This window comes from Engraulis encrasicolus, chromosome 15 (genome assembly GCF_034702125.1).
Source record: "Engraulis encrasicolus isolate BLACKSEA-1 chromosome 15, IST_EnEncr_1.0, whole genome shotgun sequence".
NCBI lineage: Eukaryota > Metazoa > Chordata > Actinopteri > Clupeiformes > Engraulidae > Engraulis > Engraulis encrasicolus.
In genome coordinates this window covers 7,070,297-7,080,296 of record NC_085871.1, presented here as the reverse complement: position 1 = coordinate 7,080,296, position 10,000 = coordinate 7,070,297, and the positions used below count along the sequence as shown (strand labels likewise).

The window sequence follows — 10,000 nt, the reverse complement described above, 5'->3', positions numbered from 1 at the left end:
TCACCCCTGCGTATTTTCACACATGTACTCATACTCCATGACTGATTCTCTTCCTGGGCTGTTGTGAAGTGTAACAAGCTGGGTGATAGAAGACTGATTGCTGTTGGAGTGGCTGACCTTGTTCAATCCAAGTTGATCCCTTGTGATGTACAACATGTCTGACCACCTTACGTTTGTGTAGAATTTGGCAATAATACTTGGACTTGACATGTAAACTGCAAGCCCTGTATGCTGCCATTGCAAAAAGTGCAAAAGAAGTGTCAGAATGATGAAGGCCACAGGACATGCTGTTGGTTTTGCATCTTACCTGAATTTATGCTTTTTGTCTTTTCTCATGTAGTTCTTTCTTTCTTTGTGGTGGCTAATGCTTATGTCAGTGTTTAATGGTGTAATATGGCCTAATGTGGGTTGGACAATTTGATATTAAACTTCCACAAAATAGTGAAGGGTGACCAAAACATTTATACTTTCAAGAGCGACCCTGAATCAGTTTATTCAAAAGCACCCGGAAAAAAATCTCGCAGGTCTCTCTGCCTTTTACTCCGTGTAATCCTACAAACACAAAAAGAGCTGAAAGTGTTGAATGGCGTCCTTGCTATGAAAAGGTGTCCACCAGTTGTATCCTCCAGTGGTGCCTCAATGGCTCTTTTAACTTTTGGATTTGACTGCTATGCCACGGCAACAGGCACGAGTGAGCACCAAGGTTAGTTCTGGGCTAATGACCCCAATGGATCGGAGCCAGATAAGAGAGAGGTGGTGGAGCATCTTCAGCTGTGGGTTAATGGGAAACTAATACAGAGAACCACTGAATGGAGGCTTCAGGCCTCTTGGGGAAGGAGCTTTTTACATCCATTGGGGGTCTACATGCAAATCGCTTGACAGTGCATGTGGTATTGATGCCTGTGCTGATTGGCTTGTCACAAGACCCAAGGGAGTGAACAAAGGCAATGGGGTTAAATTCTCAGAGGAGAAGATGCTGCTGTTTGTAAAGAAGGGGAAAAAACTTTGGTGGAAAAAAGGAAACATTTTTTTTACTCTGTATGACTCAGACCCTGCCAGATCCTCAAAGGGCTTGCCATGCTTTGTCTTCAAACGTCTTACTTGCACTGATGAGCCTTGAAGTCACTAAGCCTTCAGAAGTCCTACCGGTGACAGGTTACATGGTATTTGTTGTCTGTTTGCTGCTGCAGACGGCTGCGGTGGCACTTTGGATGGATTTCCCAGCTTTCATTCTCCGGAGTGAGACGTCTAATTATGAATTTCACAGGAGTGGAATAGCCTTTGTTTTTGTGTGTGCGTGCGTATGTGGGCATTTTTGCAGAGAGCAAAATGGGTGAAAAAAGTCTATGAAGACAGGAAAGAAATACTGTGTGCAAGACTGGGGCCCGATAGCAGAACAAGGGGAGTTTTTAATCAGTGGAGCCCCTGTCTCCACACTTGGTGAAGCCTGGATCACAGGCACACTTTAATACATTTATTAGCTTCCACCGGGCCCAATAAGGCTCTTGCGCTGGGTACCACAGCACCTCAGTCAATGTATGCTGTTAGCTCTAACTAAGGGCTGTTGGGAGCCCATTACAGTGAAAAATCCATCTCCACCACTGCACATCGTATCCCCTCCACATGGTCCTGGGACGCGGGAAACTGAAATAAAATTGGCAAGTAGACATTTGGTGATGAACACGTCTCCTGGGCCGATGTTAAGGATGCCCGATCACTGCAAGAATATGCTTTTTAAGCCTTCTCCCCCGGGGCTGTTCTCAGGCCCAAATATTATCCTTAGTTGACTCATCGCAAAAGAAGCACAGCGGATCATTTTCTGTTTTGTGAAAATAAAGACGTTGGAGTAGCCCAAATGTAATCCCCCACGGTACAGTGGGCCACAAGTGGTGTTGGGGACGCTTGGTGAAGTTCAAAAACTGGATTGTGTTTCAGTGACTGATGACAACAAACAAAACAGAAGGAGAGAACACACCTTGGATGTCTGGCCTAGCAGTCAGAGTAGTGTGTGTGTGTGTGTGTGTTCTGACTGCTCATAATTTCAGCTGTTAAAGACGCGTGATGACTGGATGTAATTTCAGACGAGTTAATCCTCTTTGCACATCACTACAAGGGCCTAATGCATTATTTAGCCATCATATTTAAACTGTTTACTGATGCAGACTAGGGTGCTAAAAAAAATTGGCAGGAATTGTCACAAGGTCCCTCCTCTTTTGTGCACCTAGTTAGGAATATAATAGTCAAATTTTGTAGGCTGTGACACTGCGCCCTTGCCTACAAGAGCCGCTGTTATGACACGAGCAAAGCTTGTTAAAGGAGACGTGCTTGACATCATTGAGTCTTAAAAACCAAGGGGCATGATTGAATGACAGTTTAAGGGTATGCGGTGTACCATACCCGGCCACAAGAGGCAGCAGAGCATGACGTGCCATTGAGCAAACCTCACTCGGGCAAAGAAAAAGAGTCTAACCACAGCAGTCAGTCAGTGTGAACTTAATGTGGTCTTAAAAAAGGATACTTTGGGCATCTCTCGCTTTACATTCTCAGAATCACACGGTCACGTCTCATCTAAGATTTTATGACCTGAAATCACCCGTCCGTGCTGTCATGATTTCTCATCTACCTCCCTTGATTATGGGTTCAGGCAAGGTTTCTGACCCTAGTTTGATGACATTGTGCCGCATACGCAGCGACTCATCATCATCATCATTCTCCGAAGCTGCTGTCTCCCATCTCTGCCCCCCTGGATGAAACGGTCGGCTTTCATCAGTGGCTTCCTGTTAATCAGAGCCCGATAATATTATTCACTCAACTAATCAGGTGGTCCTCTCCCAAGCGTGGCCCAGCCATTTATTTCTCCCCTTCATCGATATTTGTAATCTGCTCTGCCGTCCCCATATTCAAGATGCCATTGATTTCAGCAAATCATGTTGCTGTGAAATGCTGTTATTGTTTTTTATTGTTGTTGATGCTGCTGTTTATTTCTTTTTCCTTCTGTGTCCAGTTCGTTTTATTTGTGGAAAGCTTAACTGAATTTGCCATCAGGCAATTTCCAAAGCCTAATAATTAAAGAGGTTGAGCCTAGTGAATTGGTCTGGATGTTTTGTAATGTGACGAAGTATTGATTGTTTTTGGAGATCTATATGGTTAAGTTAGATTCAAATGTAGGAGCGGGAAAGGATCTGCACACTGCTTGCAAAAGACTTAATTTATTAGGAGCAACGTTTCGATCATAGATCTTCTTCAGGCATCTTTCAAATGCATAGATTCAATAGATTCAAATGCATGCGCAACCTCAAGTTAAACGTTGTCTGCAGGATGTCTTTGCTTCTGGGGGGGGGGGTCATCGGGCGGGTCACTCCTGGAGGTTTTTCCTCTGGGGACATGATAAATTGCCTGTTATTGGGTGTTCTGTAGCCGTGCACCCAAAGGGAGATGGCCTCAATGAAAAATGAAGCGAACCTAAAACAAGTGTGATTTTGCGAGACATTCACTTAAGATTTCACTTTTGCTTCAGTGGTTGAAGCATAATTCCATCTCGTTTCTCGTTGCTAGCTTTTCGTTTTCTTTTTTTCCCTTGCATGCCTCTGTGCTGTCTGCACTCGCTAGCGTTGCCCTGGCAACAGTGCCACGATGGCTTCTTTGCCAAAAAAAAAAGAGATTCTGTCGGGGCTTGGTCCGCTCGTACACACACACACACACACACACACACACACACACACACACACACACACACACACACACACACACACACACACACACACACACACAGAGTCGTCGTGAGTGACCAGCGCAGCAGCGAGTGCTATTCCTCCTGGGCTCGCCTCCCACCTCCCCTGACCTCTCTGCTCTGACCATGAGGCACCCAAGGCTGTCATGCGCCGCAGCGCAACACTAGCGCTAGCTCTGCAGCAGTGACCCAACGGAGACCCTCTGCAGATTGCTGGAGGTGGAGGAGGCGCTGAATAGAACTTAACTCGTGGGCTGGAGTGTCTCAGAGCAGATTCTGCTGAAGGTGGTGGTGGAGGAACAGGGAGTAGTAGGAGTAGTAGTAGTAGTAGTAGTAGCAGCAGCAGGTGAGGCGGGCCTTGATGAATCACGCAAGGCCACAATTGGGATGCCCCGCGGAGAACTGTGGGGTTGTTCTCCACTGTAATAGAGAGAGAGAGAGAGAGAGAGAGAGAGAGAGAGAGAGAGAGAGAGAGAGAGAAAGAAAAGGGAGGACAGAGAGAGAGAGAGGAGAGAGAGAGGAGAGAGAGAGAGGAGAGGAGAGAGAGAGAGAGAGGAGAGAGAAGAGGGAGAAGGGAGAGAGGACAGAGGAGAGAGAAGAGAGAGAGAGAAGAGAGAGAAGAGAGAGAGAGAGAGAGAGAGAGAGAGAGAGAGAGAGAGAGAGAGAGAGAGAGAGAGAGCAGAAAAAGAGAGAGAGAGACGGCCTGCAGTGCCCATTGGCCAGCCAGCCGCTCTCAGGCTTCAGCTGGGGCCCCAGGAGTTGCTGTGAAGAGGTGAGTTAATAGGAGTTAATGTAATTATGAGGGGAGGAATGCACTCCTGAGGGGGAGGCAAACCGGTACTCGTGCACGGCCCCACAAACGCTTGAGCACAGCTCCCCCATGTCTCACCACAGAGCCTTCTTAATTAATGGCCCTTGCAGCAGCGGATGGGGGGGATCTCTCTCTTTCTCTTTTTCTTTCTTTTTCCTCTCTTTCTTCTCTCTCGCACTCTCTCTCTCTCTCTCTCTCTTTCTATATCTCTACCTTGTTCTTTCCCATTATCTTTCTCCATCTTCCTATTACACGCACCTACGCATGCACACAAACACACACACGTGCACACCTGTTAATGTTGTCCCCCTGTGTATCCATTCTTAAAGGGACTAAATGTTTGTTGCCTGTTGCCTTTTCATGGCTTCCATTTGGATGAAAGTGGAAGGGGTTTGATGAGGCATGCAGGACTCCACGTTATCTATACATTCATAGTAGCATGCCTTGTTCGTACCGTACACCTAAGGGACTGTAATTGCGTTCCCTGCTCGCAATGCAAAATGTCCCTCCTGCTCATCTCGTACCCTGTCCCTCATTGATGGAGAAAGGAGCAGGCTGCAGGATATAGCTGGCACAGTGGGCCTGTGGCGAAGTCATTAAGCGTCTGGGCTAAATGAAACGAGAAGAGAACGCCACCTCCTGCTCGGAAGAGCTTTAGCGGAAAGCCTGACACAGCTCTTTTGACAGACGCTCTAAACACCTATGATGTAAACACTCCCAGTTGTAGACGTATGAATATGCAGCTAGCATCTGCATCTGTTAATATATATCTATGTCTCTGTGTGTGCGAGGGAGCGCAGCTCTGTGTGTGTGAGCGTGTTTTTCTGTGTGCGTTTGATTCACTGCCTATGCTTTCGATGTCTTTTTAGATGACTGTGTTTGAAGGCATGTGTATTAGAGCATATGTGATCAAACATGCGGATGTAGTTTCAGCCCCGCGGTTTCTGTATGCTACGGCAGGCAAGATGCAGCCCCCTGCTGAGAGTGGCAAACGTCTCGGAGAGTCTCCTTGGATCGGAAGCTTCTTTCCCCTCAGCACTCCAAAGGGGGAGCGCACACAGGCAGGCCAGATGGCAACCGCAGAGAAGCAGGCGGAGTGCTTAGCACTGTGACCTCTCTCTCAGACCAAGTCCTCCTGCGCAAACTCCAGAGCGCCGAGGTCCCGGTCTTAAAATTGCTCATACTTTCACACTCTGCTTTTTCTGACTCCTTCCTTGCTTTGTTGCTTGCTTTCTTTTGTTCCTTCTGGCTTTCTTGCTCTTTTTTGTGAAGTGCTTTTGTTCCTTTTGGATGGCATTCTGGATGGTAGGCTCTTGTGTGTTTCCAGCCCACCTAACCCCCCACCCCCGCCCCCACCCTCTCAACCCCTGCTATCCCACTCACTTCATGGCCCCATTGACTGAGAGTAGGTGGGGGGTGGATGGGACTTTCTGATGGCGGATTGAATGGTCACCAGCGTGGAACGCATCGGCTGGAGTTTAATGAGTATCGGTTTGTTCAGATCTCCCCATTTGGAGTGGCGAGCCAAGTGCTGATTTTAATGTGGGCCTGATTAACGCCCTTGATTTGCTCTAACGAGTTGTTAAGTGATTGCCTCACTATGTCTTCTGACGTGCAGCGGAGGGGTATTTTTCTACTCTTCCTCTGCTTGAGTTGCTCATTGAGCGGAAGCCTCTCTCCAGAGCTCTTTAGGTGCTCGCCGAAAGTTTATAGGGACAGCGATCTAATTGTGTTAATGATTTTTTTAAATCATGCGTGAACAGTGTGCTTTTCCATTTTACAACTTTTTATCTGTTTGAGTGTCTGGAGGAAAGATATTCCATGCCTCCGTGGACTGGGCAAGTTCAGCGGTGTGAAAGATGCTTTGATGTCCAGGCCTTGACCTCTCAGATAAATCGGGTTCTCAGATCTAACATACATTTTCCCCCATTTCAAGATGTAAAACGCAGCGGAGCCAAAAATGATTTAGAGAAATTGTCCTGTCACAAAGTCATTCGTTTTCTCTGAGTAATAGTGGTTATTGAATATTTTTGGATTAACTTAATTACTCTGCTATAAAAAGCCATAAATTGAATTTCTGCACAGATTCCTGCATTGAAAAATCACTCTTTTGTTCATTTTCATCAGCGGAAAGTGTCATGCTTGACCTAACCTAATTTATAACAATTAAGAAAGTAATCCGTTCTGAAGAAAAAATATCATTCTTCTAGTGTGCTATGCAGTCACCCATGTATACAGATTTGTAACAATATAGAATTCTCTCGAACACATATTTATCAGCGAAGGCTGGCTCCTTGTACATCTTAATTGTCAGCCCGTGCCCAGAATGTCTTAAGAACTTCCCATTACTGTATGGCTAATGATTTTTCTGAGTCTCCAGATAACCACAAATTAATTCCTTAATGGACTGATCTGCCCTCATATTTCACACTCTGAAAACTTTCATTCCCCTCCCCACGCTCTGTTAATAGCAGCAGCACTTTTTGAAGCCTCCTCCTTCCTTACTTCACTGTCCCATTGCCTTGTCTAAGGGCTACATAAAAGGGATAAGGAAGGTGTCACACAATGGAAGTTGTTGATGGCGCAATAAAGAGCATTCCCGTGTCAGACACCACTACCGTTTCCTCCCCACCCGTCCTCCACGTCTGACCGTCCCACTTTCATTGAAAATATATAACGTGTATATAACGTGGACGGCGGGCCGAGAAGGCTTTCTTCTCGCACAGGACGCTGAACAGCCATAAAACGCCCAGAGAACCCTTCTTCCTGAAAATGGCCCGTGCTCGCTCACTTTCTCCAATTACCATGGTTACAAGGCAAGGGAGCAGTATCTGGCGAAGCTAAACAATGATGATTTGTGTAGTTGTTTTAAGTGCCGTCCTGAGAGAGGCTCTGCCTTCTTATTAGAGTGCTGTGAAATACTCGCCTCTCGTGGAGAATAGAGAAGGTGTGGGCTGTAAAGAGGCGAAGGAGCCCTTTTCCAGTGCGGGGGGGAAGTAGGGAAGAGTGGTTTAAGGTGGAGGATTTGTTGGATGACACTCTGGAGGGGGACTGAAGTAAAGCCATTTCTCTTCTCCTTTTCATTTTTCACTCCTCTTCCCACCTTCCCCCCACCATCCTTTCTCTCTTCGTCCTGCTGCTTCAGATCAGGGGGTCAGAGTGTGTTGGCGAGTGCTGCGGACATTTTATTCTACCTCAGATCTTGGTGGCAGCGATTTAGAGAAAAGGCGCTAGGATTCAGGTGGTCCTTGGCATTTAGTTCCGGGCACCATTAAATAAACCGTCTGTAATAATGGCATTTAATAGCCATTATGTGCTCCAGACAACACGTCGACCCTTGAGATTTTCCTTTTTTCCCCTTTTTTGTGTGATGCATGCACACACAACATGAATCCCCTTGTTTGTCAGTTTTACACAAAGCGCCTGAAGATTTATTCTGAAGGAATGCTACTCAAATGTGCATGAGACAAGGTTGTCTTTGCTCATAATTATTGGAGTGTTTTGGCGGCTTCATGCATAGATTGATTGATTCACTTTTAATCTTTCTTTGTTGAATCAAAGACCCAAGTAATCAAAAGGGGGGGATTCTTGCTTGATTCCTCATACAGATTTAGCACAAATGCAAATGTCGCTACTGTAGACACGTCTAATCAGTGATCCAGATTGCAGCCAATTTTTGCGTTGCTGTTTTGTGTGAGACTTGCTCCGGTCCCAGGGACGCCATTCTGTCTTTTAGGTGCGCCATGGGCAATTTGAGAACAACACACGGCGCCAATCAGACACCAGGAATGTCATTTTATGAACGTGCTCAGCCCCTGCCCTGCCAACCCTCCAGCTTTTTCTCCTGTGGCCGTGGTGGTGATCACATTCAGACGGCTGCTCCCATAAGGCCGCAGATGGAACCACACCTTGCATTTCACGCGGTGCCACTTCCTCACATTGTAATAATTATGCTCCCAGGACTCATTTTCTGGTGCGTTAGAACGACAGGTTTTGCCAAGTAGATTCCATATTAATTATCCACCACGGTTTAAATTACAACCTCGATGGAATCCATTTAATAGTCATTAGGCGAAGGCGACGTGGATGCTGTGTGTAATGGGGATGGGTTTCGGTTGGTCCGATTACGTTTCGCCTTGATGAAAAGGTGGTCCGATTGACCTCTGAAGCGTGAGGTCATTGCGATGCCCACCGTGCCCCCTTCTCCAGCACCTCACCCTCACCCTCACCCTCACCTCATCACCCCACTCCTCAACTCCCACCTCGGCCAAGCAGAAGGCTCGATCCCCAGGCAGATGGCCGTGGCCGCGGTGCTGTCGGATCTTTTGATGCCGCTTGGCATGGCTGGCCAAGTGCTCACAGCTGTGCGTTGCCCCCGTACCTCGTGGGGGATGGAGGAGGGTATGGGGAGAGGTAGTCTGCCCTGTGCCCAGGTACACAGGAAAGCAGCCTGTGGCCAACAGGAACCTCTGACCGCGGCCAGCAAGACACTCTACCCTTTCCAGATGGACAGACCTGCATGGGACTGAGTGGAGCGGGACTGCTCTGGTCACCTAGTAGCAGATAAACAGACATGGCGACGAGGGAGCCACCAAAACACTACATAGCCAGCCACAATATTTTGTCATTTCTATTGAGAAGAGAATCACACATTTCATTACCAAAAAAGAAACAAAAAAGCTTGAAATATGTTCCATCGCTTACTGTTTTTTGAGCACTTCCTGTGTGTTTTGTCGAGCACTCCTAATGCTGGTATTGGCACTGTAGGCACGTCTAATCACAGTGATCCAGATTGTAGCCAATTTTGCATCGCTGGGAGACTTGCTCACTTGAGCATTTCCTGTGTGTTTTGTCGAGCACTTCTAATGCTGGTTTTGAGCAAGGTCTTATTCTGTGATTTCATTTGTGCAGGGCATGTCTAATGGATAGAAAATACTTGCCTACTTTTGAATACAAATGTGTATATTGTGAAATTGGTATTGTTTCCTCTCTGGACAGTGCGGCGCAGGAAGCACATTGCAATGTGTGAAATGCAATGCATGTGTGTTTTGCTAAGTCGAGCACTCTGGCACTGCCGGTATTGAGAACGAGGCCACTGGCAGCAGCAGCATGGTACGGTAGCAGCAGCGTGCGAGGCGAGCGAGCTAATTAATAACTTCTGTACGGTAGCCCTGGGAGGGTCCCCTGAGCACGGTGCGCAGGTGTCCCCGCTGAGCCTTCCCAACTCAAACTGCTGCTAGCAGCCGGCCCTGCTCCAATTAGACTTATCCAAACATGCAGTACAGTAACAGGCCATGTTGCACCAAAAAATTGCACCTTGCAATAAGAGAAGAAGAAAGGACATGCGTGTGTGGGGGAAAAAACGCTTCCCATTGCATTTTTCTTTCTTTCTTTTAATCCAGGAGGTCCCAGGTTGTAGTAGTCATTTATTTATTTATTTATTTGCTTGTTTATTTATT

At 46.8% G+C, this 10,000-nt stretch overlaps 1 protein-coding gene across 1 annotated transcript in view; it reads left to right on the top strand.

Annotated features, from left to right (window-relative positions):
- The window catches only part of tbc1d22a (TBC1 domain family, member 22a), a 115,128-nt gene that overhangs the window by 41,970 nt on the left and 63,158 nt on the right, over positions 1-10,000 (top strand). The gene's annotated exons all lie outside the window — the stretch shown is intronic.